Source organism: Pseudorca crassidens, chromosome 19, assembly GCF_039906515.1.
Source record: "Pseudorca crassidens isolate mPseCra1 chromosome 19, mPseCra1.hap1, whole genome shotgun sequence".
Lineage (NCBI taxonomy): Eukaryota > Metazoa > Chordata > Mammalia > Artiodactyla > Delphinidae > Pseudorca > Pseudorca crassidens.
In genome coordinates this window covers 33,459,756-33,475,572 of record NC_090314.1, presented here as the reverse complement: position 1 = coordinate 33,475,572, position 15,817 = coordinate 33,459,756, and the positions used below count along the sequence as shown (strand labels likewise).

The window sequence follows — 15,817 nt, the reverse complement described above, 5'->3', positions numbered from 1 at the left end:
CTGCCAACAGGACAGACAGGACCTCATACACTGGGACCGCCCTCCAAGCCCGGCCCCCGGGGCTCCTTCCCCTCTGGATTTCTCACCATTCACCTTGATCTGTCCTACAGTCAGCCGAGTGCAGCTGGTCCCCAGTTCTCCACACCTCTGTCCACGCAGGTCCTGCCCCTTGGGAGACCTCTCCACTCCTGCACCTCCCTTGCCAAGTTCTGACTTTCCCCCGAGATCCAGTGCCCTTCTCCCAAATTCAAAACACCTGTATAGTCGCCCCACCCAGAAGCTGTTTCTCCTGCTTCTGAACCAAACGCTGCGCCCCTCTGCCTCTCACACACTCACTACGTTCCACCTCGCACTGAAGTGAGTGATAATCCTGCCTTCGTTCTAAGCTCCTCCCCCAGACCGAGGGCTCCTGACTCCTCTCGGTACCCCCCGGGGTGCAAATACAGGGCCAGGCACACAGAAGTCCACAGCCGAAGTCTGGTGGATGCAAAAACAAACGAATTTCTGCAATGGCCACATTTCAGAATCCCACCAGCCCTAAAGCAAAGGGAGGAGGGAACTCGATGATGTCCACTCTTCAGAGTGGGACCAATAATCTTACATAGAAGAGTGAAAGGCAATAAAATACAATAATTTTATTCTGAAGACTAAGTTAGGCTGTGTGGGGTTTGCGGTTGGTTTTTTCTTTTTCTTTTTTTGTTCTTCTTTAATGTCAAATAAAAAATTTTAAAACTCAGTGGCTACAGGGTCTCACCAGTTTGGTTGCATATAATAAAAGCACAACGTCTTAACTCAATGGCTAGATCTTGTCACAATATATAATACATACGTACATCAAATCATCACGTTGTATGCTTTAAATATCTTACCATTTTATTTGTTAATTACACCCCAATAAAGCTCTGGGAAAAAATGTTCGATGAGAACATACAAAGAAAAGCAAGACTAAAACCCAAAAATAAATGAATGAGAGGAATCTGAAAACATTAAAAAAAAAAAAAAAGAAACAGCCACAATGTCACACGTGTCTATTGTAAGTCGATGCAGGGGGTACTCCCCTGGTGGTGCAGTGGTTGGGAATACGCCTGCCAATGCAGGGGACACGGGTTCGAGCCCTGGTCTGGGACGATCCCACATGCCGCGGACCAACTAAGCCCGTGTGCCACAACTACTGAGCCTGCGCTCTAGAGCCCGCGAGCCACAACTACTGAGCCCACGTGCTGCAACTATCGAAGCTTGCGCGCCTAGAGCCCCGTGCTCCACAACAAGAGAAGCCACCGCAGTGAGAAGCCTGCACACCACATCGAAGAGCAGCCCCTGCTCAGTGCAACTAGAGAAAGCCCACACGCAGCAACAAACACCCAACACAGCCAAAAATAAAAATAAATAAATAAATTTATTTAAAAAAAAAAAGTCGATGTAGGTTGTCTAAGTATGGGGGTCGTGGCTGCCTGGATCACGTATCACCGAGTCTCCTGACACACGTGTGGAGAGAATGAACCAACCAACCCACTCCCAACAGTAAAGACTCAGTGGAGTGACACCTAAGGGCACAGCGGTCCCAGGCAGGCTGTTCTAAGGAGTGTGAAAGGCTCTGGAAACCTGGCTTCTGTGTCTAAGTCTGGATGTGACCCTGGACAGGACTCGCCTGAGGACTGGCTTCTGTGCTCTGCACGTGAAGTCCTGGACCAGAGCTCCCTGCCCCGCCTAACCCTGAACTCCCCCGAATCTGTGAGCATGGTGGGCCCGACAGGGAGGCTCCCAGACCTCAGGGACCTCACACTTTAACTCAGCAGCTCCCAGAGGGGACACATGCCACCTCAGCCCCCTGACTGACCCCCGACCTGGAATACCCTTGTAGTGGACATCCTGTGCTGTCCCAGGAGGACACTGTCCTGGTGACTCTCATACAGCTCACTGGCCGCCATGCAGTGGTTTGCATGTGTGTTTCAAACTGTTATTTACTATTTTTTCATCTCTTTTCAGATGAATGAGAGATTTGATGAGATAATGTACGTGAGGACATTCTATGAAGATCCCACCAGTGTCCACACCTCCGAGCTCCAGGAACCTCCAGTTAACTGGTGGGCATCTTAGCCAGCTCCTTGTTCATCTCCCTCCTTATCTGTCTCCCTGCTTATCCCTCAGTCTCCCTGGTGGATCAAGGTCACCTTCACGGTGACGCTCCATCAGGCCCTCTCCAGATTTAAATCTCTCCCTTACTAATCGCCAAATATTACTCATCTAACTTTCCTAACGCATTCATTCAACAAATAGATTAAGTGCGAGGTGCTGGAACTCACATTCAAATACAGTGTGGAAGTTAATCCCCTTTAAAATGGAGATATAATAATTAGCCTACCACACAAGGTTCCTGCTGCAACTAAATTAAATAACATATGCCCAGGGCTTCCCTGGTGGTGCAATGGTTGAGAATCTGCCTGCCAATGCAGGGGACAAGGGTTCAAGCCCTGGTCCGGGAAGATCCCACATGCCACAGAGCAACAAAGCCCGTGCGCCACAACTACTGAGCCTGTACTCTAGAGCCCGTGAGCCACAACTACTGAGCCCTCACGCTGCAACTACTGAAGCCCGCACGCCTAGAGCCCGTGCTCCGCAACAAGAGAAGCCACAGCAATGAGAAGCCCACGCGCCGCAACGAAGAGTAGCCCCCGCTCTCAACAAGCAGAGAAAGCCCGCGCGCAGCAACACCAAAAATAAATATATAAATTTACAAATAACATATGCCCAAGTGTCTGGTGGGACAGCGCGTAGATGATAAATAAATGGTCACTAGCTGAATCCAAAGTCAGCTACTAAATTCATCCTTCAAGCTCAGGAGAAACGTGCAGCAGAAAGATACGTTCCACCAAACACTTTGATAAATCAACTCTTACTGCCCATTCTGTTCCACTATCATTTCAAAAACACTTTCCTACATCTCTACGTGATTTCAGATGGGCAAAGACTCCCAATAGCTTCATTTTAGATTTTTCATTCCTTTTTTTTAACCCCAGCCAAGCAATTAAATATCTATAAAGAAACACTAATGTGATCTACAAACATGCACTCGTGGAGTTCGCAACTTAAAGAAACTCTGGAGAGGTATTCCATAAAATGAACCCCACGGTCTCATTCAGACATCGTGTAGAGCCAGGTGGGTATAGACAGCAGGCCCTATATATATTCCAAACGTTCCCATGGACACAGAGAATTAAACGACCAACGTGTCTTCATTCCAAATAACAGAAGTCAACAGAATGTTCATTCCCCAGTAACTGGTAAAAAGAGAAGGTCCCCTCTTACACCCTCCACCGTTGCCCTACAGCCGTAAACCTGCCAAGACAGAGCCCTAAATGCTGGGGAAGACATCCAGCTATAAATCTACACAGTCCCAAAACAGTCTTTAAAACACTTCTTTTAAAACAAGGATGAGAAATTCCAGGCCCCAGACAATGTGGCCAAAGTGTCCAAGTTACTAAAACATCCTCTCCAGGAACCAGCTCAGATATACAGATAGATCCCCACTCTTCAGCAAACACTAAAAGGAGGCTGGTTTAATCAAAACCTTCCAAACGTGAAGAGGCCAGTGGGAAGATGGGCAGCACTTGGTTAGCTGCTCACTGACGTCTCAGCTTCAGCATGGCTGGGGGGTGATGGGGCTCTGCAGGTGACCCCTCCCGCCAGGGGCGCTGGGGAAAATGGGAGTGAGTTACTTTGGGAATTCTGATGGCGTCACTGCTAAATGGGCCGTGCACTGCTCCATGATTTGCATTCTGGAGAGGGACTCAGGGGGCAGGCAGAGGATGCTAGAATCACACACTCTTCCCTCCGTTTCCCTCCCACCTCCATGGCTCCTTAGGACGCAGGAAGGGGGCAGCGTGGGGACGTGGTGTCCAAGGTCTCAGTGGACTAAACGGAGGTCCTCAAATTCCCATCAATACGTCAAGGTTTCACTTCTGTATACATGTGTGCGTGCGTGTGTGTGTGTGTGTGTATTGGGGGTACCTCTCTATTCCCAATCCTTGAGTCTTGGCTTCTCTGTGCCCCAGGAACCATAAAGCACCCCAGACCTTTAACCCTCTCTGACCCTGGAAACAGCAAGCAGGACCAGTTACACACTGGCCCCCGACTCTACAGTCCTCTGTGTTATAAAGTCCTCTCTGCCCACAGCGGAGAGAGCCACCTGTGTCTTCTTCCTGTGCTAGGCCTTTCGGGTAACTGTTTCCCAACCCACAGCCTTCACACCGACACACAGCTACTGCACACCAAAAGGCTCAGGGCCTCCACAGCACACTTAGATGGAGAGAGCCACCCATCTGCTCCAAAGAGAACTCAGTCCGAAACCCACAAGGAAATGGGTCTGAAACCTCCTTGGCTTGGAGTTTTTGGTGGAAGGTTGCACCCAGAGCGAGGGCCCTACACCCTCGGGGACAGCCCCTCCCCTAGCAGATGCCTCCTTTTATGGTCTAGGGCGGCATTCTGGGAAGGCGTGTGTGTTGTGTGTGTGTGTGTGTGTAGCACGCACAGGGGCATGGGGAGGGTCTGGGCTGTCACAAATCACTGCTGCAAAGTTCTGTTATCTGGACCCGTAATTTAACTAAACACTACTGCTCTCCACACAACTCTTGGCTCCAGAAAGAGAACCCCAGCATCCATTCCGGTTCGGAAAATTGCTGTTTACACATGAGAACTGGCCAGAGCCAGCTGCTAACGAGAGCCGCAAAGAACACTCCACCTTCTTGCCTCTAACCAGAGAGCTGGCTTTTTTTTGAGTTTCAAAAATTCCCTTTTAAAAAAATGTGTTTCCATCTGAAATGGTCACTCAGAGTGGAGCCACTGGCTGTATTTTTATAAAATCGAATAAAGCAGGTGTGTGTGTGTGTGTGTGTGTGTGTGTGTGTGTGTGTGTGTTGAAAGCAGAGGGTGGAGGCATTAGAATCTTTTAGGATGAGATCGAAGAGGAAATTTTAGCTCCAACAGCACTGGCCCAAAGATATTAGTTGTCACACAAGAAAACAACAGAACAACAACAAATATTTCTGATCCTAATAGATGCATGGAAAGGCAGGAAATGGCTCTGGAGAGTCTTAAATGGGTGTGAGAGAGGCCCAGAGAAACGCAGCCAGCTCTTGCCATAACCATGCTCCTGAAAAGAGTTCAAATTCCCCTCGGTGAAAAACCACGAGCCATCTTCACGGCCCGAGAACGCAGGCTCTTTGCAGATGCCCTCCCATCTATGGGAATCCCAAGGTTGAAAGAGCCCAGGAAGGATGAGAACGCTAGCATTGGGCGAGCTCTCGCAAACCTGACCGTCCATCATCCCCATTATGCAGATGAAGAAATCAAGTCCCAGCAAGGTGACTCATGTGCTAGTTAAAGACAAGGCAGAGTGACAACGGAGAACTGGTAAGTTGGCAGATACCACGTGAGTTCATACTAGATTCTGAATTTGGCAAGCACTTTGATCTTCAGATCTGGGATGAGACTGCGTGGTATCATCAACTCTGCATTTGAGAATTAAGCCCAATCTTTAATGGTAAAGAAGCTCTAGGAAGGCTGACTGAGATCCTAGAGGTCCCAAACTCCATGGCCCCCTCTCCCAGGATGTTTCTTCCAAGGGAACTGTCCTCTAAAATTCCTACATTCTCCCAATAGTTTCTTCCATTCTGCCCTCCTCCCCCTAAACTACCACTCTTGCCAACACCAACACCCCAATCACATCCGAATCCGATGGCAAAACTCACGTAACATACGAAATCAGAACACAAGTCAGGAACTGGGAATCTTCTCCAAAAATTTCTAGAATCGTACGTGGCAAAAGAGACTACAGTGGCTTGATGAGTCCCCCCCAAAATTCATGTCCACCTAGAACCTCAGAATGAGATCTCATCTGGAAAGAGGGTCTTGCAGCTATAATTAATAAAGGATCTTGAGATGAAATCACCCTGGGTGTAGTGTGGGCCCTAAATCCAATGAGGTGTCCTTATAAGAGGAGGAGAGGGACACACACACACACACACACACACACAAAGGTCGTGTGAAGACAGAGGCAGAGACTGCAGTGATGTGTCTACAAGCCAAGGAATGCCAGCAGGTCCCAGGAGCTAGGAGAGAGGCGAGGGATGGTTTCTCCCTCACAGCTTCCACAAGGGAGCCTCTGTCTCTTCCAGACTTGTAGACTCCTGAACTATGAGAGAACACTTCTGTGGCTTCAACGACCCAGTGTGTAGCAGCCCCAGGTAACTAACATGGGGACCTCCTTGGGAGAGGCTCTCAGACACCACGGGCTCAGTCTCACCTTTCCCTGGTGACGGTGGGGCGTGGCCCACAAGGACGCCTCCACCACCCTGGGGGAGAAGAACGCTACACCCCAGGTGTGACCATCTGAGTCTGGCCCCCCGGGGAAGGCAAGTCACACTCATCATTTGCACAAGCAGTATGGCAGGGGTCGCAGGGTCAAGGCTCTGTCCCAGAAGGTGAGCTGGGAAGGTAAAGGAGTCAGGAGAGCAGAGCCAGCTCTCGAAGAGAAGCGGCCCAAAGGCGACTTAAGTTCCTCTGATAAAACATGGAGGGCCAGGGTTGACACGTGGCAGGGTCCCTCCTCATAGCAGATCCTCTTCTTCTAGGGACAGCCGTGGTGCCCGCGTCTCCTCCACGCTCAGAAGGCGCTGTCCTCACTGTGGACCCACTGTGGGCCCAGCCCATAGCTGAGCCCTCCTCACAGCTGCCCTCCCTCAGGCCTCACGTCGGTCCTCAGACGGGTCTCAGCTTCTCTTCCACAGCCAACGAGACAGGCTCAGAGATGTGAAGCGTCCAAAGTCACACAGCACTAGCGGGTGACAAAATGGGGCGTCACAACCCTGAGCTTTCTTTTTTGGTGGGGGGGTGGGGGAGGCACGCCACGCAGCATGTGGGATCTTAGTTCCCCAACCAGGGATCGAACCCAGGCCCCTGGTAGTGGAAGCACCGAGTCCTAACCACTGGACCACCGGGGAATTCCCCAACTTGAGCTTTCTCTTCGTTGAATCTCCTACACCTTTACTTGCGACATCCCAGCAAAAGAGACAACTGGGGACAGGGAGACGAGGGGGTGCCAGGAGGAGCAAGTCTGATTCTGCCCTTTTCGATTCTGAAGCCAAGATGCAAAACAGACAGGCCAGATGCTGCTGGTGGGAACGTCAAATGCTGCATCCGCTCTGGCAAACAGTCTGGCAGCTCCTCAAATGATTAACTGTCGAGTTACCATAGGACCCAACAATTCCACTCCTACTATGTACCCAAGAGAAATTAAAACGTATGTCCGCCCAAAACCTTCCCCACAAAATGTTCACAGCAGCCTTGTTTGTCAGTCAGAAAGTGGAACAACCCACCCATCAAACAACCCATGGATGGATGGATGGACGGATGGATGGAAGGATGGATGGATAAATTAAGTGTGATCTATCCACAGGATGGAATATTATTTGGTCACAAAAAGGAATGGAGCGCTGACACATGCTACAACCTGGATGAATTTTGAAAACATTGTCTGAAGTGAAAGAAGCCAGTCATAAAAGACCACATATTGTATGACTCCATTCATAGGAAAGTTTGATGGGGAAACCCATAGGGACAGCACGTAGAATAGGGGTTGCTTAGGGCTGAGGGAGAGGTCAGGAGGTGTGGCTAAAGAGTATGGGGCTCCTCTGTGAGGTGGTGAAAATGCTCTAAAACGGACTGTGGTGATGGTGCGCATATCTGCGAACAGAACAAAAACCACTGAACTATACACTTCAAATGGGTAAATGACATGGCATGTGAATTGCATCTCACTAAAGCTGTTTTTGGAGTTTTTCTTAATGACAGGCCCAAAAGATCCCCAAGTCAAGAATCTGAGTGCAAAAAGGGCTTAAAATAAACCCAAGCGTCCAAGAAAGCATGCTTCCCCTGCTTCATCCACCAGCTAATTCCATGTGCCTCGATTCACCCACGGTTGACCACTGGACAAAGGTGTAACAATATCTGATGTTGTCAACTGCAGAAATTCATTTAACTTCAGAGGAAATTAATTATAAATGTAATCCCAAATGTTTCTTAGAGCTCTCTCTCCCCGTCTGCAGCTATTAGCCAGAAAACACCAGTGTTCAGGCTACAATTTGGCATTCCCTCTAAATAGCTTTAAAACTGGAAGGAAAAGAATAGCCTTCACCTATATGGGGCTAGAATATAATGTATACACAATTAGCCGACATAGCCAGGTTACAGCATTACCTCTGATCGAAACAGTAACTCACCTAAAAGGAAGTGTGACCTCCTAGTGAAGGCGATGAGGCTGCTTCAGCAGGGAGCTGACTCCCCAGTCCTTTCCAAACCCTCACCCAGCTCCCTCCCAGGCTAATTTAAAAAATACTACTTCCTCTTACCCTTGGGGGGAAAATCTGTAGCCAGAGAGGGTGACCTGTCCACAGATTAGTATCAGAGAGTAATATCCTAGCCAGCGGCACTCAGACCGGGGGCCGGGGGATAACAGAAAAAGGTGCAGAGATGGAGTGCTCCCTTGGAAAGCACAGGAAATTAAGGATCGTAACCTGATGCTGGGCAAGGTGGCCGGCTGGCCATCACACCATCATCCCAGGTACCCAAGCTGCTCTGCAACCACGGGTAGTGTCTCCATCCCTCCATCCTTCTCAGAGCCCCCGGCCCCCAATACTTGTCACGGAGTAATGGACTCAGTACACAGAAGGCCCCAAAGACTCTCTCCAGGGTTCAAATGATGACCAACCCACAGAGGCAATTAAAACCCATCATCTTTTGCGGCAATGGTATTAAGCGAAATTAAGTACCCTTTACCGCTGCTGAATTTTCGAGGAAGCCGAGCATCTCTGCATACGAAACAGGTGCTTCCACAGCCCCGGCCAAGGGACAGGCAGCCACAGCAGACTCTTAATAAACCCCAGAACGAGGTGGGAAAGAAGGGCCGGACAGGACAGCAGGCCGGGGTGAACTCAGTTCCCTCCCCCTGTGCCTGTCCCTCCAGCAGCAGGAGCCCGACTCACCCGCCCAGGGTGGACTTTTTCTGAAGACAACGAGAAGGTCTCCCCGTGAGGGGGAGGGCCCTAGAAATGGTAACACGATGGTCCCCGCCCCGTGGCTAGAGCTTAGTTCCAAGGTGACCCTGCCGACAGAAAAGGTCCAAGGGAGACAACAATAACAAGTTTAAAATTCTTTGTCCACCCGGTTTCACGTTTTCAAGCACATCTGTGAACACTGAGACATACCGAATAACTCCCCTGGTTGGTCAGATGACAAGAGGTCAAGTCTCTCCACAGCGCTGGGAGACACCTTCCTCCTCTGAAAAACGGGCATAAAGCCCTGGCCTGAACAACACAAACTGAGACGGCAAATGTGAAACCCTAACTCAAGACCACGGCCCATAGGAAGCCCCTGTACCTTGAACCAAGCCACCAAGGCCAACCCAAACCCCGAGCCCACGCCGCTCACACACACCTTCCTCAGAGCTTCTCCCCTGGCTCCAGCCTCGCCAGCGCCAACCTCCAGGCAGAGACGTGCCTGAGGTCTTACTCACAGCTGTGCTCAGGGTTAACTGAAGCCAGCCCGTGTGCAGGCCCCAGGACTGAACACACAGCTGAGGGGATGGGTTCAGACCATCCCTTCCTACTTCCCAAACCACTCTTTTCCTGAAACATTTCAGGGTGTCTGGGTAGCAACTACCAGAGAGGCAGTTTCTACTCAGAAGTTAAGCATTTCACAAATCAAAACCACCATGAGGCACCATCTCACGCCAGTCAGAACGGCCATCATCAAAAAGTCTACAAGCAGCAAATGCTGGAGAGGGTGTGGAGAGAAGGGAACCTCCTACACTGCTGGGGGGAATGCAAATTGGTGCAGCCACTAAGGAAAACAGTGTGGAGGTCCCTTAAGAAACTAAAAATAGAGCTACCATATGATCCAGCAATATGCTATTCTGGGCATATATCCAGAGAAAACCATAATTTGAAAAAAATACACACACCCCCATGTTCACAGCACCACTATTTACAACAGCCAAGACATGGAAGCAACCTAAATGTCCACTGACAGATGAATGGACAAAGAAGATGTGGTGCATGTGGACAACGGAATACTACTCAGCCATAAAAAAGAATGAAATAATACCATTTGCAGCCACATAGATGGACCTAGAGATTATCACACTAAGTGAAGTAAGCCAGACAGAGAAAGACAAATATCATATGATACCATATATATGTGGAATCTAAAATATGATACAAATGAACTTATTTGCCAAACAGAAACAGACTGACAGGCATAGAAAACATACTTATGGTTACCAAAGGGGAAAAGCAGGGAGGGAAAAATGAGGAGTTTGGGATTAGCATAAACAAACTGCTATATGTAAAGTAGATAAACTACAAGCTCCTACTGTATAGCACAGGGAACTATACTCAGTATCTTGTAATAAAACATAATGGGAAAGAAGATGAAAAAGAATATATACATGTAACTGAATCACTCTGCTGTACACCAGAAACTAACACAACTTTGTCAATCAACTGTGCTTCCATTAAATAATTAATTTTTAAAAGGAAGTTAAGCATTTAAAAGTTCCTTGAAACCAGAAGAGCCTCTGTGTCCTCCACGTGACGGGCAGGAGAGCTCAAGGCGCACGCTGAAAACCACGTGAGGAAGGACGGTCAGAAGACAGACCCTTGGTTAAGGAAAACGAGGCTTAGTACGGCACCACTGTACTCTGGGGAAGACTGGTCGATAGAGGACTTCAGGAACAACGACACAGCTCTTCTTGGGAGAGAAAGGATGAAAACTAGGCTGGCAGGCAGGCTCTGAAGCCAAGGTATCCCATCCCCCAGGCCCTCCAGCGGATTTCAGGAGAAGAACAAATGGCAGCCTTAACCCTTAGCCTTGATTACCGTCATTAACATATTTTAGATGCACATGGCAATCAGTTCTTGATGAGCAAGTTTTACCTAATGCACGGAGCTGCACCAGGCTGCAGGTTCCCTGACACTCCCGGAGGACAGCAGGGCTCAGCCCCGGCTGCACCTTGGAACAGCCTGGGGAGCCCCTAAACCTACAGATACGGGCCCCACCCTCGGGGATTCTGATTTCATTGGTCTGTGGGGAGGCCTGGGCATCAGTATTTTTTCAACATTCTCCAGATGACTCTCATGTACGGTCAGGGCTCTGTAAGCAGCTGCTTGGGCCATCTTACAGGAGAGCAAGTGGGCGACGGAGACCTCAACAGAAGGTCTCGTTATTACCATCCTGCACACAAGAGTGGGGAAAAGCCAGGGCAGAGCAGAAGGAGGCTGGGACTTGAACCAGGGAGCGCTGGGCTTGAGTCCCTCGCAGGTGAGCCATGGGCAAAAGTGACGGCAATACCTATATGTCACAGAGCTGCCGTAAGCATCACCAGAGATAAGGATGTGAAAGCAACTGGCACGTGTCAAAAAACATTTGCTTGAATCCCGGGAGAGTGAGAATGCAGACCAAGAGGGTCAGAGAAGAAAATAAATTGCAGAGGACTGTCTCTGGTGGCAAGCCACATTCATTCACTCGTTCTCTCATCGAACGTGCTTTGAGGACCTACTATGTGCCGAGCATGGTGCTCGGCTTGACGGATGTTAAGTGGACCAAGCCCTGGCCTCTGCTCTGAAGGTGTTTACAGTTAAGTAGCAGGCCCATTACTGCAGCCTGGGGAGGCTTTGGGGCGCAAGACTGGGTGTGACCTGAGGCTTGAAGTCAGCAGGGGGGAGCCAGGAAAGGAAGGGGAGAAGGGCCTCCCCAGCTGAGGCTGTAGCATCTTCAGTGTTGGCTGAAAGGCTGCAAGCGAACCTGAAATACTGTAGCTCAAGGTATCAATGGAATGCAAGGAGAAGGGGGTCCAGGCCAGGCAGGGAAGGCCCTGCAGGCCATGACAGGAAGCAACAGGAAGCCTCCGCAGGGTTCAAATAGGGGAGCAGCTCTTCAATCGGCTGTTAAAGAGAAAAGCAGGGCCACCGTGGGGGGCTGAGTCACCTTAACACTTAGATGCTGGCAAGGAGGCAAGAGTGGCGAGAAAAGCATGAACCAGAAAGAAGGTTCCCAGACCTAGTGACCTGCGTGCAGCCCGGGGTCCACTTCCCCATGAGCAGGTCCCTCCCTGCTCTGTCACTCATTCTACTGTTCCAGAAACATCCCGGGGGTGGGAGGAAAGGGCGGGGCAGGTGGGGGAGGCACAAGGAGAGAGAAGCACATTGCACCCTTGGCGTGATCTTTGGTGAACACACTCGGCCACCTGCTGGGCCATAAATTTTACCTGTCAAGAAAAAAAAAGTCAAATTCCCCTCCCAGGATGTGCTGGTCTGGTCCCTGCCACCCGCCACAAGGAACTTCCTTTGAGGGAAACAGGGCACCCAAAGAAGTGTCTGCAGTAAAAGAGAGAAGCCAAGATGATCGAGAGCCAGTCCCTCTACCTGTTATTAAATGTCTCACTCCTCGGGAGAGGGAGGGTGATCCTTCTAAACCAAAGAGATCCTTGGAGGCAGAAAAGAGCATCGACTTGGAGATTCTGGAGATGGGAGGGCCAGGTTCCAATCCCAGCACCCAGAGCAGGTCCAGTGATAGAGCAGAAAGAGGAACCCAGGAATCTCCATTCTGACGCATATATACTAGGTGACCACGACAAGTGACGAAGTTTCTCTGACCTTGAGTTTCTCCCTCTGTAAAATGGGATTAAAAGAGCTAACACGTGAAACACGCTTAGCACGGGGCTGGAACGACAGGCAGACAAACTCCCTCTTCCCCCTTCCCCGCCGCCTGCCCTGCCCCACCAGTCACTGAACTCTCTCGGTTTGGCCATGAACGGGAATCAAACCTTTCCTGCCTGTCCCGCAGACAAAACAGAAGGAAAAACACTTGGAAAAGGCAAGAAGCACGCTTGTAAATTTAAAGACTAGTTACTATGGATTCTACTTTTCTCAGATTTCTCGGACACCAAACTGAATCAGCCCACCCCCAGCAGTGGTCCTGGGCAACCACAGTATTCCAAGGGCTGAAGATGCTCCAGCAAAATGGATGCCATCTCGGGCTTCCCTGGTGGCGCAGTGGTTGAGAGTCCACCTGCCGATGCAGGGGACGCGGGTTCGTGCCCCGGTCCGGGAAGATCCCACATGCAGCGGAGCGGCTGGGCCCGTGAGCCATGGCCGCTGAGCCTGCGCGTCCGGAGCCTGGGCTCCGCAACGGGAGAGGCCACAGCAGTGAGAGGCCCGCGTACCGCAAAAAAAAAAAAAAAAAAAAAAAGATGCCATCTCAGTGCAAAGCAGTGTCTTTATCCGCCTTAATCTAGGCAGCCCCTTACCCTACAAAGAGAAACAGACTATTCCACATGAGGAAGATCATTCTCTCTATAGGAGATAAAAGCTGTCCATGCCTTGGAGGTCATATTTCTCTGCAACACCAATATCCTAACGTGCCTGTTGTCTCCTCATGCCAGGAACATATTTCTATAAATCCTCACATAAAAGAAAACTTTACTTTCCAGAGGGATAAACAGGGGAGAAAAAGGAAACAACAGTCGCAGCAAAAACATCACCAATCAAACAGAACTCGGTCCACCAGGAACTTGACTAAATGTGCGACGTTACAGATGTTTTATAGCCATGATGTCTGTTCTATTTAAAACACTTGCACTCGGCCAACCCAACCACGGCAAAGAGAGAAAGAAAAGCTATGCTCCCCAGTGTGCCCAACCCAGCTAACTGGCCTGGGCTGGCTGTTTATTGAGGTAAAGAGGTAACCGGGGACCTGTAGCTGCCGGCCGAACGGTGGAAGGCTCATTTCATAGTTCACTCTGGAGGGCTGTCAATTCAGCGTCGCGGCCCGACAAATGGCGCCTGGTCTCTCTGAAGGGCACTTCTGCCTGGAACACCAGAGTCTTCTATGGGGAACTTACCCTGCACCTGACAAGGCTTCATAAAATCTAGTTCCCTTCCCTCAAGGAAGAAAAATCTGCCCAGTTAAACCTCATTTGTCCAACAACACTCATTCATTCCCTCCACAAACATTTGTTCAGAGCCTGCCATGCATAATGCCCTGAGCTAGAGGTTCACAGGCAAATCAGCCATGGTCAGGATGCCCCATGTCCCCCGAGAATGGAAGCCTCATAAGGGAGAGTCAATTCACCCACCAGAATGGAAGCATCATAAGGGTAAGACTTTTGTCTGTTTTGTTCACCACTGCATTCCTAGCACCTAGAAGAACACCTAGCACACAGCAAGCACTCAATAAATATGGGTTGAACAAAAGAGTGAACGTATACTCCCTGCTCTTGTGGAGTATATGATTCAAGGTCCCCGGGTACCTTCCTTGTCTCCTCTCTGGACCCTTGGTAATTCCCAGCACTCCTGGTTGCTAAGCTGGATACAAGCTTCAGGAGATAAAAGGCTTCATTCCTAAGCAGAACAGCTGGCCACAGTCCTGTTCAGGAGGCAGAGACAACACAGAGTGCTACTCTGAAAGGTCCTGCTGGACTGAGTCAGACAGACGTTTCTCTGGACGGACACAGTTAGTGATTTGGTAGCGTCATCTTTTATATATAAAAAAAGACAGGGCTTCCCTGGTGGCGCAGTGGTTGAGAGTCCGCCTGCCGATGCAGGGGACGCGGGTTCGTGCCCCGGTCCGGGAAGATCCCACATGCCGCGGAGCGGCTGGGCCCGTGAGCCATGGCCGCTGAGCCTGCGCGTCCCGAGCCTGTGCTCCGCAACGGGAGGGGCCCCAACAGTGAGAGGCCCGCGTACCGCAAAAAAAAAAAAAAAAAAAAAAGACAATTAGTGACTCTTGATAAGGAGAAGGCTTCAAAGAGGAGATGCCTGACTAGGGTTTTCAAGGATAAGCAGGAATTTCCCAGGAAGACAAAAGAGAAAGGCAGACTGAGTCATAACAGCGTGAAATATCCTTGCCCGTTTCAGGCCCTAAAAGTTTGGCACCGCTAGGAATCGACTGGAGAGGAGAGTTTAATGGGAGATACGGATGGAGACGTGGAGTCTTGTAGGCCATGACCAAGGAGACTGGACTTCATCTTGAAGACAAGAGGTCAAAGATTTGAAAGAGAGGATTAACATGACCAGCTCCGTGTTTTAGATAAGTCACTCTCCAGAGGACAGATCGAAGGGCTTGAAAACAGACACTGTAAGAACAGTCAGAAGCTTATCATAGTAGGCCAGGACGAAGGGGCCCTGAACTAAAGCAAGGGTATTTTGCATAACAAAGCAGGAAGAGATTTAAGAGTGAGCAGGAGACAAAATGATCAGAACTGGGTAAACGGCCAGATGCAGAAATGAGGGAGAGGAAGGAGATTTGAATTTACTGGGTGTCTGAGTCAGGGGGGGTTCACCAACAGAGATAAGGAATGCAGAAGAAACAGGTTTGCAGAGGAACGATAGATGTGTTCAGTTCGGATGTATTAAATTTGCAGTGTCCATAGGACAATCGGGGCAGCTGTTCTGCAGCTCAGAAGAAAGGTTAAGCCAGATGACCCGGATTGAATTTACCAGTGTCTAAGTGGCCTCTAAAATCGTGGGAGTGAGTGAGATGAGAAGGTAGAGTGAAAGCAGGGACAAGGGCAGTTTCAGGAGGAATCCCAACATCTTTTGCAAACCCAAAACAATGGCCAAAGAACCAGGAGAGAAATGAGAGAAAACTGTTTTGCCAAGTGTGGCATACGGTCCCTTGGTCCATTCCCCTTTCCTTGAATCTGAGTAAGCTTGTGACTGCTTCAACCAACAGAATACAGAAGAAGGGATGGTATGTGACTTCC

At 49.7% G+C, this 15,817-nt stretch overlaps 1 protein-coding gene across 13 annotated transcripts in view; it reads right to left on the bottom strand.

The window, feature by feature from the left end:
- MSI2 (musashi RNA binding protein 2) overlaps positions 1 to 15,817 on the bottom strand; it is a 389,103-nt gene that overhangs the window by 254,381 nt on the left and 118,905 nt on the right. The gene's annotated exons all lie outside the window — the stretch shown is intronic.